Source organism: Eleutherodactylus coqui, chromosome 5 (assembly GCF_035609145.1).
Source record: "Eleutherodactylus coqui strain aEleCoq1 chromosome 5, aEleCoq1.hap1, whole genome shotgun sequence".
NCBI lineage: Eukaryota > Metazoa > Chordata > Amphibia > Anura > Eleutherodactylidae > Eleutherodactylus > Eleutherodactylus coqui.
In genome coordinates, this window is record NC_089841.1 from 11,510,893 (window position 1) to 11,529,190 (window position 18,298).

Below are 18,298 nucleotides of genomic sequence, written 5' to 3' on the forward strand. Positions count from 1 at the left end.
TGGTCAGCGGTGTAGTGATGGGGTTATAGTAGTGTAGTTATGAGGGTCAGTATGGTGGTCCGGGTGCTGCTGTAATATAGGGGTCAGCGGTGTAGTGATGGGGGTTATAGTAGTGTAGTTATGAGGGTCAGTATGGTGGTCCCGGGTGCTGCTGTAATATAGGGGTCAGCGGTGTAGTGATGGGGGTTATAGTAGTGTAGTTATGAGGGTCAGTATGGTGGTCCCGGGTGCTGCTGTAATATAGGGGTCAGCGGTGTAGTGATGGGGTTATAGTAGTGTAGTTATGAGGGTCAGTATGGTGGTCCGGGTGCTGCTGTAATATAGGGGTCAGCGGTGTAGTGATGGGGGTTATAGTAGTGTAGTTATGAGGGTCAGTATGGTGGTCCCGGGTGCTGCTGTAATATAGGGGTCAGCGGTGTAGTGATGGGGGTTATAGTAGTGTAGTTATGAGGGTCAGTATGGTGGTCCGGGTGCTGCTGTAATATAGGGGTCAGCGGTGTAGTGATGGGGGTTATAGTAGTGTAGTTATGAGGGTCAGTATGGTGGTCCCGGGTGCTGCTGTAATATAGGGTCAGCGGTGTAGTGATGGGGTTATAGTAGTGTAGTTATGAGGGTCAGTATGGTGGTCCGGGTGCTGCTGTAATATAGGGGTCGGCGGTGTAGTGATGGGGTTATAGTAGTGTAGTTATGAGGGTCAGTATGGTGGTCCGGGTGCTGCTGTAATATAGGGGTCAGCGGTGTAGTGATGGGGTTATAGTAGTGTAGTTATGAGGGTCAGTATGGTGGGTCCCCGGGTGCTGCTGTAATATAGGGGTCAGCGGTGTAGTGATGGGGTTATAGTAGTGTAGTTATGAGGGTCAGTATGGTGGTCCGGGTGCTGCTGTAATATAGGGGTCAGCGGTGTAGTGATGGGGGTTATAGTAGTGTAGTTATGAGGGTCAGTATGGTGGTCCGGGTGCTGCTGTAATATAGGGGTCAGCGGTGTAGTGATGGGGTTATAGTAGTGTAGTTATGAGGGTCAGTATGGTGGTCCGGGTGCTGCTGTAATATAGGGGTCAGCGGTGTAGTGATGGGGTTATAGTAGTGTAGTTATGAGGGTCAGTATGGTGGTCCGGGTGCTGCTGTAATATAGGGGTCAGCGGTGTAGTGATGGGGTTATAGTAGTGTAGTTATGAGGGTCAGTATGGTGGTCCGGGTGCTGCTGTAATATAGGGGTCAGCGGTGTAGTGATGGGGGTTATAGTAGTGTAGTTATGAGGGTCAGTATGGTGGTCCGGGTGCTGCTGTAATATAGGGGTCAGGCGGTGTAGTGATGGGGTTATAGTAGTGTAGTTATGAGGGTCAGTATGGTGGTCCGGGTGCTGCTGTAATATAGGGGTCAGCGGTGTAGTGATGGGGGTTATAGTAGTGTAGTTATGAGGGTCAGTATGGTGGTCCGGGTGCTGCTGTAATATAGGGGTCAGCGGTGTAGTGATGGGGGTTATAGTAGTGTAGTTATGAGGGTCAGTATGGTGGTCCGGGTGCTGCTGTAATATAGGGGTCAGCGGTGTAGTGATGGGGGTTATAGTAGTGTAGTTATGAGGGTCAGTATGGTGGTCCGGGTGCTGCTGTAATATAGGGGTCAGCGGTGTAGTGATGGGGGTTATAGTAGTGTAGTTATGAGGGTCAGTATGGTGGTCCGGGTGCTGCTGTAATATAGGGGTCAGCGGTGTAGTGATGGGGGTTATAGTAGTGTAGTTATGAGGGTCAGTATGGTGGTCCGGGTGCTGCTGTAATATAGGGGTCGGCGGTGTAGTGATGGGGGTTATAGTAGTGTAGTTATGAGGGTCAGTATGGTGGTCCGGGTGCTGCTGTAATATAGGGGTCAGGCGGTGTAGTGATGGGGGTTATAGTAGTGTAGTTATGAGGGTCAGTATGGTGGTCCCGGGTGCTGCTGTAATATAGGGGTCAGCGGTGTAGTGATGGGGGTTATAGTAGTGTAGTTATGAGGGTCAGTATGGTGGTCCGGGTGCTGCTGTAATATAGGGGTCAGCGGTGTAGTGATGGGGGTTATAGTAGTGTAGTTATGAGGGTCAGTATGGTGGTCCGGGTGCTGCTGTAATATAGGGGTCAGCGGTGTAGTGATGGGGGTTATAGTAGTGTAGTTATGAGGGTCAGTATGGTGGTCCGGGTGCTGCTGTAATATAGGGGTCAGCGGTGTAGTGATGGGGGTTATAGTAGTGTAGTTATGAGGGTCAGTATGGTGGTCCCCGGGTGCTGCTGTAATATAGGGGTCAGCGGTGTAGTGATGGGGGTTATAGTAGTAGTTATGAGGGTCAGTATGGTGGTCCGGGTGCTGCTGTAATATAGGGGTCAGCGGTGTAGTGATGGGGGTTATAGTAGTGTAGTTATGAGGGTCAGTATGGTGGTCCGGGTGCTGCTGTAATATAGGGGTCAGCGGTGTAGTGATGGGGGTTATAGTAGTGTAGTTATGAGGGTCAGTATGGTGGTCCGGGTGCTGCTGTAATATAGGGGTCAGCGGTGTAGTGATGGGGTTATAGTAGTGTAGTTATGAGGGTCAGTATGGTGGTCCGGGTGCTGCTGTAATATAGGGGTCAGCGGTGTAGTGATGGGGGTTATAGTAGTGTAGTTATGAGGGTCAGTATGGTGGTCCGGGTGCTGCTGTAATATAGGGGTCAGCGGTGTAGTGATGGGGTTATAGTAGTGTAGTTATGAGGGTCAGTATGGTGGTCCGGGTGCTGCTGTAATATAGGGGTCAGCGGTGTAGTGATGGGGGTTATAGTAGTGTAGTTATGAGGGTCAGTATGGTGGTCCGGGTGCTGCTGTAATATAGGGGTCAGCGGTGTAGTGATGGGGGTTATAGTAGTGTAGTTATGAGGGTCAGTATGGTGGTCCGGGTGCTGCTGTAATATAGGGGTCAGCGGTGTAGTGATGGGGTTATAGTAGTGTAGTTATGAGGGTCAGTATGGTGGTCCGGGTGCTGCTGTAATATAGGGGTCAGCGGTGTAGTGATGGGGGTTATAGTAGTGTAGTTATGAGGGTCAGTATGGTGGTCCCCGGGTGCTGCTGTAATATAGGGTCAGCGGTGTAGTGATGGGGGTTATAGTAGTGTAGTTATGAGGGTCAGTATGGTGGTCCGGGTGCTGCTGTAATATAGGGGTCAGCGGTGTAGTGATGGGGTTATAGTAGTGTAGTTATGAGGGTCAGTATGGTGGTCCGGGTGCTGCTGTAATATAGGGGTCAGCGGTGTAGTGATGGGGGTTATAGTAGTGTAGTTATGAGGGTCAGTATGGTGGTCCGGGTGCTGCTGTAATATAGGGGTCAGCGGTGTAGTGATGGGGGTTATAGTAGTGTAGTTATGAGGGTCAGTATGGTGGTCCGGGTGCTGCTGTAATATAGGGGTCAGCGGTGTAGTGATGGGGGTTATAGTAGTGTAGTTATGAGGGTCAGTATGGTGGTCCCCGGGTGCTGCTGTAATATAGGGGTCAGCGGTGTAGTGATGGGGGTTATAGTAGTGTAGTTATGAGGGTCAGTATGGTGGTCCCGGGTGCTGCTGTAATATAGGGGTCAGCGGTGTAGTGATGGGGGTTATAGTAGTGTAGTTATGAGGGTCAGTATGGTGGTCCCGGGTGCTGCTGTAATATAGGGGTCAGCGGTGTAGTGATGGGGGTTATAGTAGTGTAGTTATGAGGGTCAGTATGGTGGTCCCGGGTGCTGCTGTAATATAGGGGTCAGCGGTGTAGTGATGGGGGTTATAGTAGTGTAGTTATGAGGGTCAGTATGGTGGTCCGGGTGCTGCTGTAATATAGGGGTCAGCGGTGTAGTGATGGGGGTTATAGTAGTGTAGTTATGAGGGTCAGTATGGTGGTCCCGGGTGCTGCTGTAATATAGGGGTCAGCGGTGTAGTGATGGGGTTATAGTAGTGTAGTTATGAGGGTCAGTATGGTGGTCCCGGGTGCTGCTGTAATATAGGGGTCAGCGGTGTAGTGATGGGGGTTATAGTAGTGTAGTTATGAGGGTCAGTATGGTGGTCCGGGTGCTGCTGTAATATAGGGGTCAGCGGTGTAGTGATGGGGGTTATAGTAGTGTAGTTATGAGGGTCAGTATGGTGGTCCCGGGTGCTGCTGTAATATAGGGGTCAGCGGTGTAGTGATGGGGGTTATAGTAGTGTAGTTATGAGGGTCAGTATGGTGGTCCCGGGTGCTGCTGTAATATAGGGGTCAGCGGTGTAGTGATGGGGTTATAGTAGTGTAGTTATGAGGGTCAGTATGGTGGTCCGGGTGCTGCTGTAATATAGGGGTCAGCGGTGTAGTGATGGGGGTTATAGTAGTGTAGTTATGAGGGTCAGTATGGTGGTCCGGGTGCTGCTGTAATATAGGGGTCAGCGGTGTAGTGATGGGGGTTATAGTAGTGTAGTTATGAGGGTCAGTATGGTGGTCCGGGTGCTGCTGTAATATAGGGGTCAGCGGTGTAGTGATGGGGGTTATAGTAGTGTAGTTATGAGGGTCAGTATGGTGGTCCCGGGTGCTGCTGTAATATAGGGGTCAGCGTGTAGTGATGGGGGTTATAGTAGTGTAGTTATGAGGGTCAGTATGGTGGTCCCGGGTGCTGCTGTAATATAGGGGTCAGCGGTTGTAGTGATGGGGGTTATAGTAGTGTAGTTATGAGGGTCAGTATGGTGGTCCGGGTGCTGCTGTAATATAGGGGTCAGCGGTGTAGTGATGGGGGTTATAGTAGTGTAGTTATGAGGGTCAGTATGGTGGTCCCGGGTGCTGCTGTAATATAGGGGTCAGCGGTGTAGTGATGGGGGTATAGTAGTGTAGTTATGAGGGTCAGTATGGTGGTCCCGGGTGCTGCTGTAATATAGGGGTCAGCGGTGTAGTGATGGGGGTTATAGTAGTGTAGTTATGAGGGTCAGTATGGTGGTCCGGGTGCTGCTGTAATATAGGGGTCAGGCGGTGTATGGGGTTATAGTAGTGTAGTTATGAGGGTCAGTATGGTGGTCCGGGTGCTGCTGTAATATAGGGGTCAGCGGTGTAGTGATGGGGTTATAGTAGTGTAGTTATGAGGGTCAGTATGGTGGTCCCGGGTGCTGCTGTAATATAGGGGTCAGCGGTGTAGTGATGGGGGTTATAGTAGTGTAGTTATGAGGGTCAGTATGGTGGTCCCCGGGTGCTGCTGTAATATAGGGGTCGGCGGTGTAGTGATGGGGGTTATAGTAGTGTAGTTATGAGGGTCAGTATGGTGGTCCGGGTGCTGCTGTAATATAGGGGTCAGCGGTGTAGTGATGGGGGTTATAGTAGTGTAGTTATGAGGGTCAGTATGGTGGTCCGGGTGCTGCTGTAATATAGGGGTCAGCGGTGTAGTGATGGGGGTTATAGTAGTGTAGTTATGAGGGTCAGTATGGTGGTCCGGGTGCTGCTGTAATATAGGGGTCAGCGGTGTAGTGATGGGGGTTATAGTAGTGTAGTTATGAGGGTCAGTATGGTGGTCCGGGTGCTGCTGTAATATAGGGGTCAGCGGTGTAGTGATGGGGGTTATAGTAGTGTAGTTATGAGGGTCAGTATGGTGGTCCGGGTGCTGCTGTAATATAGGGGTCAGCGGTGTAGTGATGGGGGTTATAGTAGTGTAGTTATGAGGGTCAGTATGGTGGTCCGGGTGCTGCTGTAATATAGGGGTCAGCGGTGTAGTGATGGGGGTTATAGTAGTGTAGTTATGAGGGTCAGTATGGTGGTCCGGGTGCTGCTGTAATATAGGGGTCAGCGGTGTAGTGATGGGGGTTATAGTAGTGTAGTTATGAGGGTCAGTATGGTGGTCCGGGTGCTGCTGTAATATAGGGGTCAGCGGTGTAGTGATGGGGGTTATAGTAGTGTAGTTATGAGGGTCAGTATGGTGGTCCGGGTGCTGCTGTAATATAGGGGTCAGCGGTGTAGTGATGGGGGTTATAGTAGTGTAGTTATGAGGGTCAGTATGGTGGTCCGGGTGCTGCTGTAATATAGGGGTCAGCGGTGTAGTGATGGGGGTTATAGTAGTGTAGTTATGAGGGTCAGTATGGTGGTCCGGGTGCTGCTGTAATATAGGGGTCAGCGGTGTAGTGATGGGGGTTATAGTAGTGTAGTTATGAGGGTCAGTATGGTGGTCCGGGTGCTGCTGTAATATAGGGGTCAGCGGTGTAGTGATGGGGGTTATAGTAGTGTAGTTATGAGGGTCAGTATGGTGGTCCGGGTGCTGCTGTAATATAGGGGTCAGCGGTGTAGTGATGGGGTTATAGTAGTGTAGTTATGAGGGTCAGTATGGTGGTCCCGGGTGCTGCTGTAATATAGGGGTCAGCGGTGTAGTGATGGGGGTTATAGTAGTGTAGTTATGAGGGTCAGTATGGTGGTCCGGGTGCTGCTGTAATATAGGGGTCAGCGGTGTAGTGATGGGGTTATAGTAGTGTAGTTATGAGGGTCAGTATGGTGGTCCGGGTGCTGCTGTAATATAGGGGTCAGCGGTGTAGTGATGGGGGTTATAGTAGTGTAGTTATGAGGGTCAGTATGGTGGTCCGGGTGCTGCTGTAATATAGGGGTCAGCGGTGTAGTGATGGGGGTTATAGTAGTGTAGTTATGAGGGTCAGTATGGTGGTCCGGGTGCTGCTGTAATATAGGGGTCAGCGGTGTAGTGATGGGGTTATAGTAGTGTAGTTATGAGGGTCAGTATGGTGGTCCGGGTGCTGCTGTAATATAGGGGTCAGCGGTGTAGTGATGGGGGTTATAGTAGTGTAGTTATGAGGGTCAGTATGGTGGTCCGGGTGCTGCTGTAATATAGGGGTCAGCGGTGTAGTGATGGGGGTTATAGTAGTGTAGTTATGAGGGTCAGTATGGTGGTCCGGGTGCTGCTGTAATATAGGGGTCAGCGGTGTAGTGATGGGGTTATAGTAGTGTAGTTATGAGGGTCAGTATGGTGGTCCGGGTGCTGCTGTAATATAGGGGTCAGCGGTGTAGTGATGGGGGTTATAGTAGTGTAGTTATGAGGGTCAGTATGGTGGTCCGGGTGCTGCTGTAATATAGGGGTCAGCGGTGTAGTGATGGGGGTTATAGTAGTGTAGTTATGAGGGTCAGTATGGTGGTCCGGGTGCTGCTGTAATATAGGGGTCAGCGGTGTAGTGATGGGGGTTATAGTAGTGTAGTTATGAGGGTCAGTATGGTGGTCCGGGTGCTGCTGTAATATAGGGGTCAGCGGTGTAGTGATGGGGGTTATAGTAGTGTAGTTATGAGGGTCAGTATGGTGGTCCGGGTGCTGCTGTAATATAGGGGTCAGCGGTGTAGTGATGGGGGTTATAGTAGTGTAGTTATGAGGGTCAGTATGGTGGTCCCGGGTGCTGCTGTAATATAGGGGTCAGCGGTGTAGTGATGGGGTTATAGTAGTGTAGTTATGAGGGTCAGTATGGTGGTCCGGGTGCTGCTGTAATATAGGGGTCAGCGGTGTAGTGATGGGGTTATAGTAGTGTAGTTATGAGGGTCAGTATGGTGGTCCGGGTGCTGCTGTAATATAGGGGTCAGCGGTGTAGTGATGGGGGTTATAGTAGTGTAGTTATGAGGGTCAGTATGGTGGTCCCGGGTGCTGCTGTAATATAGGGGTCAGCGGTGTAGTGATGGGGGTTATAGTAGTGTAGTTATGAGGGTCAGTATGGTGGTCCGGGTGCTGCTGTAATATAGGGGTCAGCGGTGTAGTGATGGGGGTTATAGTAGTGTAGTTATGAGGGTCAGTATGGTGGTCCGGGTGCTGCTGTAATATAGGGGTCAGCGGTGTAGTGATGGGGGTTATAGTAGTGTAGTTATGAGGGTCAGTATGGTGGTCCGGGTGCTGCTGTAATATAGGGGTCAGCGGTGTAGTGATGGGGGTTATAGTAGTGTAGTTATGAGGGTCAGTATGGTGGTCCGGGTGCTGCTGTAATATAGGGGTCAGCGGTGTAGTGATGGGGTTATAGTAGTGTAGTTATGAGGGTCAGTATGGTGGTCCGGGTGCTGCTGTAATATAGGGGTCAGCGGTGTAGTGATGGGGGTTATAGTAGTGTAGTTATGAGGGTCAGTATGGTGGTCCGGGTGCTGCTGTAATATAGGGGTCAGCGGTGTAGTGATGGGGTTATAGTAGTGTAGTTATGAGGGTCAGTATGGTGGTCCCGGGTGCTGCTGTAATATAGGGGTCAGCGGTGTAGTGATGGGGGTTATAGTAGTGTAGTTATGAGGGTCAGTATGGTGGTCCGGGTGCTGCTGTAATATAGGGGTCAGCGGTGTAGTGATGGGGGTTATAGTAGTGTAGTTATGAGGGTCAGTATGGTGGTCCGGGTGCTGCTGTAATATAGGGGTCAGCGGTGTAGTGATGGGGGTTATAGTAGTGTAGTTATGAGGGTCAGTATGGTGGTCCGGGTGCTGCTGTAATATAGGGGTCAGCGGTGTAGTGATGGGGGTTATAGTAGTGTAGTTATGAGGGTCAGTATGGTGGTCCCGGGTGCTGCTGTAATATAGGGGTCAGCGGTGTAGTGATGGGGGTTATAGTAGTGTAGTTATGAGGGTCAGTATGGTGGTCCGGGTGCTGCTGTAATATAGGGGTCAGCGGTGTAGTGATGGGGGTTATAGTAGTGTAGTTATGAGGGTCAGTATGGTGGTCCGGGTGCTGCTGTAATATAGGGGTCAGCGGTGTAGTGATGGGGGTTATAGTAGTGTAGTTATGAGGGTCAGTATGGTGGTCCGGGTGCTGCTGTAATATAGGGGTCAGCGGTGTAGTGATGGGGGTTATAGTAGTGTAGTTATGAGGGTCAGTATGGTGGTCCGGGTGCTGCTGTAATATAGGGGTCAGCGGTGTAGTGATGGGGGTTATAGTAGTGTAGTTATGAGGGTCAGTATGGTGGTCCGGGTGCTGCTGTAATATAGGGGTCAGCGGTGTAGTGATGGGGGTTATAGTAGTGTAGTTATGAGGGTCAGTATGGTGGTCCGGGTGCTGCTGTAATATAGGGGTCAGCGGTGTAGTGATGGGGGTTATAGTAGTGTAGTTATGAGGGTCAGTATGGTGGTCCGGGTGCTGCTGTAATATAGGGGTCAGCGGTGTAGTGATGGGGGTTATAGTAGTGTAGTTATGAGGGTCAGTATGGTGGTCCGGGTGCTGCTGTAATATAGGGGTCAGCGGTGTAGTGATGGGGGTTATAGTAGTGTAGTTATGAGGGTCAGTATGGTGGTCCCGGGTGCTGCTGTAATATAGGGGTCAGCGGTGTAGTGATGGGGGTTATAGTAGTGTAGTTATGAGGGTCAGTATGGTGGTCCGGGTGCTGCTGTAATATAGGGGTCAGCGGTGTAGTGATGGGGGTTATAGTAGTGTAGTTATGAGGGTCAGTATGGTGGTCCGGGTGCTGCTGTAATATAGGGGTCAGCGGTGTAGTGATGGGGGTTATAGTAGTGTAGTTATGAGGGTCAGTATGGTGGTCCCCAGGTGCTGCTGTAATATAGGGGTCGCGGTGTAGTGATGGGGGTTATAGTAGTGTAGTTATGAGGGTCAGTATGGTGGTCCGGGTGCTGCTGTAATATAGGGGTCAGCGGTGTAGTGATGGGGGTTATAGTAGTGTAGTTATGAGGGTCAGTATGGTGGTCCGGGTGCTGCTGTAATATAGGGGTCAGCGGTGTAGTGATGGGGGTTATAGTAGTGTAGTTATGAGGGTCAGTATGGTGGTCCGGGTGCTGCTGTAATATAGGGGTCAGCGGTGTAGTGATGGGGGTTATAGTAGTGTAGTTATGAGGGTCAGTATGGTGGTCCCGGGTGCTGCTGTAATATAGGGGTCAGCGGTGTAGTGATGGGGGTTATAGTAGTGTAGTTATGAGGGTCAGTATGGTGGTCCCCGGATGCTGCTGTAATATAGGGGTCAGCGGTGTAGTGATGGGGGTTATAGTAGTGTAGTTATGAGGGTCAGTATGGTGGTCCGGGTGCTGCTGTAATATAGGGGTCAGCGGTGTAGTGATGGGGGTTATAGTAGTGTAGTTATGAGGGTCAGTATGGTGGTCCGGGTGCTGCTGTAATATAGGGGTCAGCGGTGTAGTGATGGGGGTTATAGTAGTGTAGTTATGAGGGTCAGTATGGTGGTCCGGGTGCTGCTGTAATATAGGGGTCGGCGGTGTAGTGATGGGGGTTATAGTAGTGTAGTTATGAGGGTCAGTATGGTGGTCCCCGGGTGCTGCTGTAATATAGGGGTCAGCGGTGTAGTGATGGGGGTTATAGTAGTGTAGTTATGAGGGTCAGTATGGTGGTCCCGGGTGCTGCTGTAATATAGGGGTCAGCGGTGTAGTGATGGGGGTTATAGTAGTGTAGTTATGAGGGTCAGTATGGTGGTCCGGGTGCTGCTGTAATATAGGGGTCAGCGGTGTAGTGATGGGGGTTATAGTAGTGTAGTTATGAGGGTCAGTATGGTGGTCCGGGTGCTGCTGTAATATAGGGGTCGGCGGTGTAGTGATGGGGGTTATAGTAGTGTAGTTATGAGGGTCAGTATGGTGGTCCGGGTGCTGCTGTAATATAGGGGTCAGCGGTGTAGTGATGGGGGTTATAGTAGTGTAGTTATGAGGGTCAGTATGGTGGTCCGGGTGCTGCTGTAATATAGGGGTCAGCGGTGTAGTGATGGGGGTTATAGTAGTGTAGTAATGAGGGTCAGTATGGTGGTCCGGGTGCTGCTGTAATATAGGGGTCAGCGGTGTAGTGATGGGGGTTATAGTAGTGTAGTTATGAGGGTCAGTATGGTGGTCCGGGTGCTGCTGTAATATCGGGGTCAGCGGTGTAGTGATGGGGGTTATAGTAGTGTAGTTATGAGGGTCAGTATGGTGGTCCGGGTGCTGCTGTAATATAGGGGTCAGCGGTGTAGTGATGGGGTTATAGTAGTGTAGTTATGAGGGTCAGTATGGTGGTCCGGGTGCTGCTGTAATATAGGGGTCAGCGGTGTAGTGATGGGGTTATAGTAGTGTAGTTATGAGGGTCAGTATGGTGGTCCGGGTGCTGCTGTAATATAGGGGTCAGCGGTGTAGTGATGGGGGTTATAGTAGTGTAGTTATGAGGGTCAGTGTGGTGGTCCGGGTGCTGCTGTAATATAGGGGTCAGCGGTGTAGTGATGGGGTTATAGTAGTGTAGTTATGAGGGTCAGTATGGTGGTCCGGGTGCTGCTGTAATATAGGGGTCGGCGGTGTAGTGATGGGGGTTATAGTAGTGTAGTTATGAGGGTCAGTATGGTGGTCCGGGTGCTGCTGTAATATCGGGGTCAGCGGTGTAGTGATGGGGTTATAGTAGTGTAGTTATGAGGGTCAGTATGGTGGTCCGGGTGCTGCTGTAATATAGGGGTCAGCGGTGTAGTGATGGGGGTTATAGTAGTGTAGTTATGAGGGTCAGTATGGTGGTCCGGGTGCTGCTGTAATATAGGGGTCAGCGGTGTAGTGATGGGGGTTATAGTAGTGTAGTTATGAGGGTCAGTATGGTGGTCCGGGTGCTGCTGTAATATAGGGGTCAGCGGTGTAGTGATGGGGGTTATAGTAGTGTAGTTATGAGGGTCAGTATGGTGGTCCGGGTGCTGCTGTAATATAGGGGTCGGCGGTGTAGTGATGGGGGTTATAGTAGTGTAGTTATGAGGGTCAGTATGGTGGTCCCCGGGTGCTGATGTAATATAGGGGTCAGCGGTGTAGTGATGGGGGTTATAGTAGTGTAGTTATGAGGGTCAGTATGGTGGTCCCGGGTGCTGCTGTAATATAGGGGTCAGCGGTGTAGTGATGGGGGTTATAGTAGTGTAGTAATGAGGGTCAGTATGGTGGTCCGGGTGCTGCTGTAATATAGGGGTCAGCGGTGTAGTGATGGGGGTTATAGTAGTGTAGTTATGAGGGTCAGTATGGTGGTCCCGGGTGCTGCTGTAATATAGGGGTCAGCGGTGTAGTGATGGGGGTTATAGTAGTGTAGTAATGAGGGTCAGTATGGTGGTCCGGGTGCTGCTGTAATATAGGGGTCAGCGGTGTAGTGATGGGGGTTATAGTAGTGTAGTTATGAGGGTCAGTATGGTGGTCCGGGTGCTGCTGTAATATAGGGGTCAGCGGTGTAGTGATGGGGGTTATAGTAGTGTAGTTATGAGGGTCAGTATGGTGGTCCGGGTGCTGCTGTAATATAGGGGTCAGCGGTGTAGTGATGGGGGTTATAGTAGTGTAGTTATGAGGGTCAGTATGGTGGTCCGGGTGCTGCTGTAATATAGGGGTCGGCGGTGTAGTGATGGGGGTTATAGTAGTGTAGTTATGAGGGTCAGTATGGTGGTCCGGGTGCTGCTGTAATATAGGGGTCAGCGGTGTAGTGATGGGGGTTATAGTAGTGTAGTTATGAGGGTCAGTATGGTGGTCCGGGTGCTGCTGTAATATAGGGGTCAGCGGTGTAGTGATGGGGGTTATAGTAGTGTAGTTATGAGGGTCAGTATGGTGGTCCGGGTGCTGCTGTAATATAGGGGTCGGCGGTGTAGTGATGGGGGTTATAGTAGTGTAGTTATGAGGGTCAGTATGGTGGTCCGGGTGCTGCTGTAATATCGGGGTCAGCGGTGTAGTGATGGGGTTATAGTAGTGTAGTTATGAGGGTCAGTATGGTGGTCCGGGTGCTGCTGTAATATAGGGGTCGGCGGTGTAGTGATGGGGGTTATAGTAGTGTAGTAATGAGGGTCAGTATGGTGGTCCCCGGGTGCTGCTGTAATATAGGGGTCGGCGGTGTAGTGATGGGGGTTATAGTAGTGTAGTAATGAGGGTCAGTATGGTGGTCCCCGGGTGCTGCTGTAATATAGGGGTCGGCGGTGTAGTGATGGGGGTTATAGTAGTGTAGTTATGAGGGTCAGTATGGTGGTCCCCGGGTGCTGCTGTAATATAGGGGTCAGCGGTGTAGTGATGGGGTTATAGTAGTGTAGTTATGAGGGTCAGTATGGTGGTCCGGGTGCTGCTGTAATATAGGGGTCGGCGGTGTAGTGATGGGGGTTATAGTAGTGTAGTTATGAGGGTCAGTATGGTGGTCCCCGGGTGCTGCTGTAATATAGGGGTCGGCGGTGTAGTGATGGGGGTTATAGTAGTGTAGTTATGAGGGTCAGTATGGTGGTCCGGGTGCTGCTGTAATATAGGGGTCGGCGGTGTAGTGATGGGGGTTATAGTAGTGTAGTTATGAGGGTCAGTATGGTGGTCCGGGTGCTGCTGTAATATCGGGGTCAGCGGTGTAGTGATGGGGTTATAGTAGTGTAGTTATGAGGGTCAGTATGGTGGTCCGGGTGCTGCTGTAATATAGGGGTCGGCGGTGTAGTGATGGGGGTTATAGTAGTGTAGTTATGAGGGTCAGTATGGTGGTCCGGGTGCTGCTGTAATATCGGGGTCAGCGGTGTAGTGATGGGGTTATAGTAGTGTAGTTATGAGGGTCAGTATGGTGGTCCGGGTGCTGCTGTAATATAGGGGTCAGCGGTGTAGTGATGGGGGTTATAGTAGTGTAGTTATGAGGGTCAGTATGGTGGTCCGGGTGCTGCTGTAATATAGGGGTCGGCGGTGTAGTGATGGGGGTTATAGTAGTGTAGTTATGAGGGTCAGTATGGTGGTCCCCGGGTGCTGCTGTAATATAGGGGTCAGCGGTGTAGTGATGGGGTTATAGTAGTGTAGTTATGAGGGTCAGTATGGTGGTCCGGGTGCTGCTGTAATATAGGGGTCAGCGGTGTAGTGATGGGGGTTATAGTAGTGTAGTTATGAGGGTCAGTATGGTGGTCCCGGGTGCTGCTGTAATATAGGGGTCGGCGGTGTAGTGATGGGGGTTATAGTAGTGTAGTTATGAGGGTCAGTATGGTGGTCCCCGGGTGCTGCTGTAATATAGGGGTCAGCGGTGTAGTGATGGGGGTTATAGTAGTGTAGTTATGAGGGTCAGTATGGTGGTCCCCGGGTGCTGCTGTAATATAGGGGTCAGCGGTGTAGTGATGGGGGTTATAGTAGTGTAGTTATGAGGGTCAGTATGGTGGTCCCCGGGTGCTGCTGTAATATAGGGGTCGGCGGTGTAGTGATGGGGGTTATAGTAGTGTAGTTATGAGGGTCAGTATGGTGGTCCGGGTGCTGCTGTAATATAGGGGTCAGCGGTGTAGTGATGGGGGTTATAGTAGTGTAGTTATGAGGGTCAGTATGGTGGTCCCCGGTACTGATGTATAGGAGGCACAAGCACAGTTGCAGAGGGATGTAGTGTAGCCCAGCGGTGGTCATAGGGTGTGCGGTACACTTTGGGGGTCACTGCAGGGGTAGGATGATGATGATGCACATTGTTGGGGACTGCTTATTCTCTCATTGCCCTTTGTTGTGCCGCTCGTGTTTTGGGATATTCTGGGTGTGGGCGGTGGCCTGAGGTTCAGGGGTTAATCCGCAGGAGACTCTGGCTCTTTTCTTACTCATTGACTCCATTCTTTTGGCTGCCTGTTAGTCAGCTGCTGCTGTGACGTGTCGGGGCCCCGGTGACTCTGCTGCACCTGTGCAGGGTGAGCTCGCTACACAGGTGTGACGTGGCGGGGTGTGCGGACTCCGCTGCGCCTGTGCTGAGTGTGCTCGCTACACAGCTGTGACATGCCGGGTCCCGGGGACTCTGCTGCGGCTGTGCAGAGTGCGCTCGCTACACCTGTGACGTGCCGGGTCCTGGGGACTAAGCTAAGCCTGTGCAGGGTGCGCTCACTACACAGCTGTGGCGTGCCGGACTCTGCTGAGCCCGTGCAGGGTGCACTCACTACACAGCTGTGATGTGCTGGGTCCCCGAGACTCCGCTGCGCCTGTGCAGAGTGCGCTTGCTACACAGCTGTAACGTGTCGGCTCCTGGGGACTCTGCTGAGCCTATGAGGGGTGCACTTACTACACAGCTGTGACGTGACGGGTCCCGGGGACTCTGCTGCGCCTGTGCAGAGTGTGCTTGCTACACAGCTGTGACTTGACGTGCCGGGTCCTGGGGACTCTGCTGAGCCTCTGCAGGGTGCTCTCACTACACAGCTGTGACGTGCCGCACCCTGCGGACTCTGCTAATCCTGTGCAGGGTGCGCTCACTGCACAGCTGTGACGTGCTGGGTCCCGGGGACTCCGCTGTGCCTGTGCAGAGTACGCTTGCTATACAGCTGTGACGTGCCAGAGCCTGCGGACTCCGCTGAGCCTGTGCGGGCTGCGCTCACTACACAGCTGTTACGTGCCGGATCCTGCGGACTCCGCTGAGCGTGTGCAGGGTGCGCTTACTACACAGCTGTGATGTGCCGGATCCTGCGGGCTCCGCTGAGCCTGTGAAGGGTGCGCTCACTACACAGCTGTGACGTGCCGGATCCTGCGGACTCCGCTGAGCCTGTGCGGGGTGCGCTCACTACACAGCTGTGCCGTGCCGGATCCTGCGGACTCCGCTGAGCCTGTGCGGGGTGCGCTCACTACACAGCTGTGACGTGCCGGATCCTGGGGACTCCGCTGAGCCTGTGCGGGGTGCCCTCACTACACAGCTGTGACGTGCCGGATCCTGCGGACTCCGCTGAGCCTGTGCGGGGTGCGCTCACTACACAGCTGTGATGTGCCGGATCCTGCGGACTCCGCTGAGCCTGTGAAGGGTGCGCTCACTACACAGCTGTGACGTTACGGATCCTGGGGACTCCGCTGAGCCTGTGCAGGGTGCGCTCACTACACAGCTGTGACGTGCCGGACCCTGCGGACTCCGCTGAGCCTGTGCAGGGTGCGCTCACTACACAGCTGAGACGTGCCGGATCCTGCGGACTCCGCTGAGCCTGTGCGGGGTGCGCTCACTACACAGCTGTGACGTGCCGAACCCTGCGGACTCCGCTTAGCCTGTGAAGGTTGTGCTCACTACACAGCTGTGACGTGCCGGATCCTGTGGACTCCGCTGAGCCTGTGCGGGGTGCGCTCACTACACAGCTGTGACTTGCCGAACCCTGCGGACTCCGCTTAGCCTGAGCAAGGTGCGCTCACTACACAGCTGTGACGTGCCGGATCCTGCAGACTCCTCTGAGCCTGTGCAGGGTGCGCTCACTACACAGCTGTGCCGTGCTGGATCCTGCGGACTCCGCTGAGCCTGTGCAGGGTGCGCTCACTACACAGCTGTGACGTGCCGGATCCTGCGGACTCCGCTGAGCCTGTGCAGCGTGCGCTCACTACACAGCTGTGACGTGCCGGACCCTGCGGACTCCGCTGAGCCTGTGAAGGGTGCGCTCACTACACAGCTGTGACGTTACGGATCCTGGGGACTCCGCTGAGCCTGTGCAGGGTGCGCTCACTACACAGCTGTGACGTGCCGGACCCTGCGGACTCCGCTGAGCCTGTGCAGGGTGCGCTCACTACACAGCTGAGACGTGCCGGATCCTGCGGACTCCGCTGAGCCTGTGCGGGGTGCGCTCACTACACAGCTGTGACGTGCCGAACCCTGCGGACTCCGCTTAGCCTGTGAAGGTTGTGCTCACTACACAGCTGTGACGTGCCGGATCCTGTGGACTCCGCTGAGCCTGTGCGGGGTGCGCTCACTACACAGCTGTGACGTGCCGGATCCTGCAGACTCCGCTGAGCCTGTGCAGGGTGCGCTCACTACACAGCTGTGCCGTGTCGGATCCTGCGGACTCCGCTGAGCCTGTGCAGGGTGCGCTCACTACACAGCTGTGCCGTGATGGATCCTGCGGACTCTGCTGAGCCTGTGCGGGCGGGGTTAACTACACAGCTGTGCCGTGCCGGATCCTGCAGACTCTGCTGAGCCTGTGCAGGGTGCGCTCACTACACAGCTGTGCCGTGCCGGATCCTGGGGACTCCGCTGAGCCTGTGCGGGGTGCGCTCACTACACAGCTGTGACGTGCCGGATCCTGTGGACTCCGCTGAGCCTGTGCGGGGTGCGCTCACTACACAGCTGTGACTTGCCGAACCCTGCGGACTCCGCTTAGCCTGAGCAAGGTGCGCTCACTACACAGCTGTGACGTGCCGGATCCTGCAGACTCCTCTGAGCCTGTGCAGGGTGCGCTCACTACACAGCTGTGCCGTGCTGGATCCTGCGGACTCCGCTGAGCCTGTGCAGGGTGCGCTCACTACACAGCTGTGACGTGCCGGATCCTGCGGACTCCGCTGAGCCTGTGCAGGGTGCGCTCACTACACAGCTGTGACGTGCCGGACCCTGCGGACTCCGCTTAGCCTGAGCAAGGTGCGCTCACTACACAGCTGTGACGTGCCGGATCCTGCAGACTCCGCTGAGCCTGTGCAGGGTGCGCTCACTACACAGCTGTGCCGTGTCGGATCCTGCGGACTCCGCTGAGCCTGTGCAGGGTGCGCTCACTACACAGCTGTGCCGTGATGGATCCTGCGGACTCCGCTGAGCCTGTGCGGGCGGGGTTAACTACACAGCTGTGCCGTGCCGGATCCTGCAGACTCCGCTGAGCCTGTGCAGGGTGCGCTCACTACACAGCTGTGACGTGCCGGATCCTGGGGACTCCGCTGAGCCTGTGCGGGGTGCGCTCACTACACAGCTGTGACGTGCCGGATTCTGCGGACTCCGCTGAGCCTGTGCGGCCGGGGTTAACTACACAGCTGTGCCGTACCGGATCCTGCAGACTCCGCTGAGCCTGTGCAGGGTGCGCTCACTACACAGCTGTGATGTGCCCAGGGGCTCAGGGCATTATAATACTGTGCGTCATAGTTATTGTACAGACCTGTAATGTATCACACGGGGGGGGGGAGTAATATTGATGCTGAACTGTGGATTATACCCCTCTGGGTGAAGAAATATTTGCATTGTGCCTTCCTGTGATTTTATCCTCAGCATGTCCTGTGCTACATCTTCATTATAGGATGGTGTTGGGCCCCGGTCGGTGGGGCCCTCGGGTTCGCTGATTGCACTCTGATCTACATAGTCCCTGGGTTCAGCCTTGATACAGATGAGGGTGCAGGCGGAGTGCAATCACAGGAAGCCCCGGGCGCTGCAGAACATCACACTCTCTATACTACCCGTAGATTCCAGCTGCACGTTTCTCATAGACTGTGTTGGCTTCTCGCCATTTTCAAGATACCTGCTTGCTGTCTGTGAATTGCACAATTCATTGTTTGTATCCAGTAGCTGAAAATCCAGATCTGCTCAGGCAGCTGTTGACTTCCATACATTGTATCAACCACGTGTGAGCCAAACATCCTGTATACAATGTATCCCCTGGAATGCAGTATTATAGTAGTTATATTCTTGTACATAGGGGGCAGTATTATAGTAATTATATTCTTGTACATAGGGGGCAGTATTATAGTAGTTATATTCTTGTA

The 18,298-nt window shown here is 53.1% G+C and overlaps 1 protein-coding gene across 2 annotated transcripts in view; it reads left to right on the forward strand.

The window, feature by feature from the left end:
- FAM219A (family with sequence similarity 219 member A) overlaps positions 1–18,298 on the forward strand; it is a 106,088-nt gene that overhangs the window by 15,141 nt on the left and 72,649 nt on the right. The gene's annotated exons all lie outside the window — the stretch shown is intronic.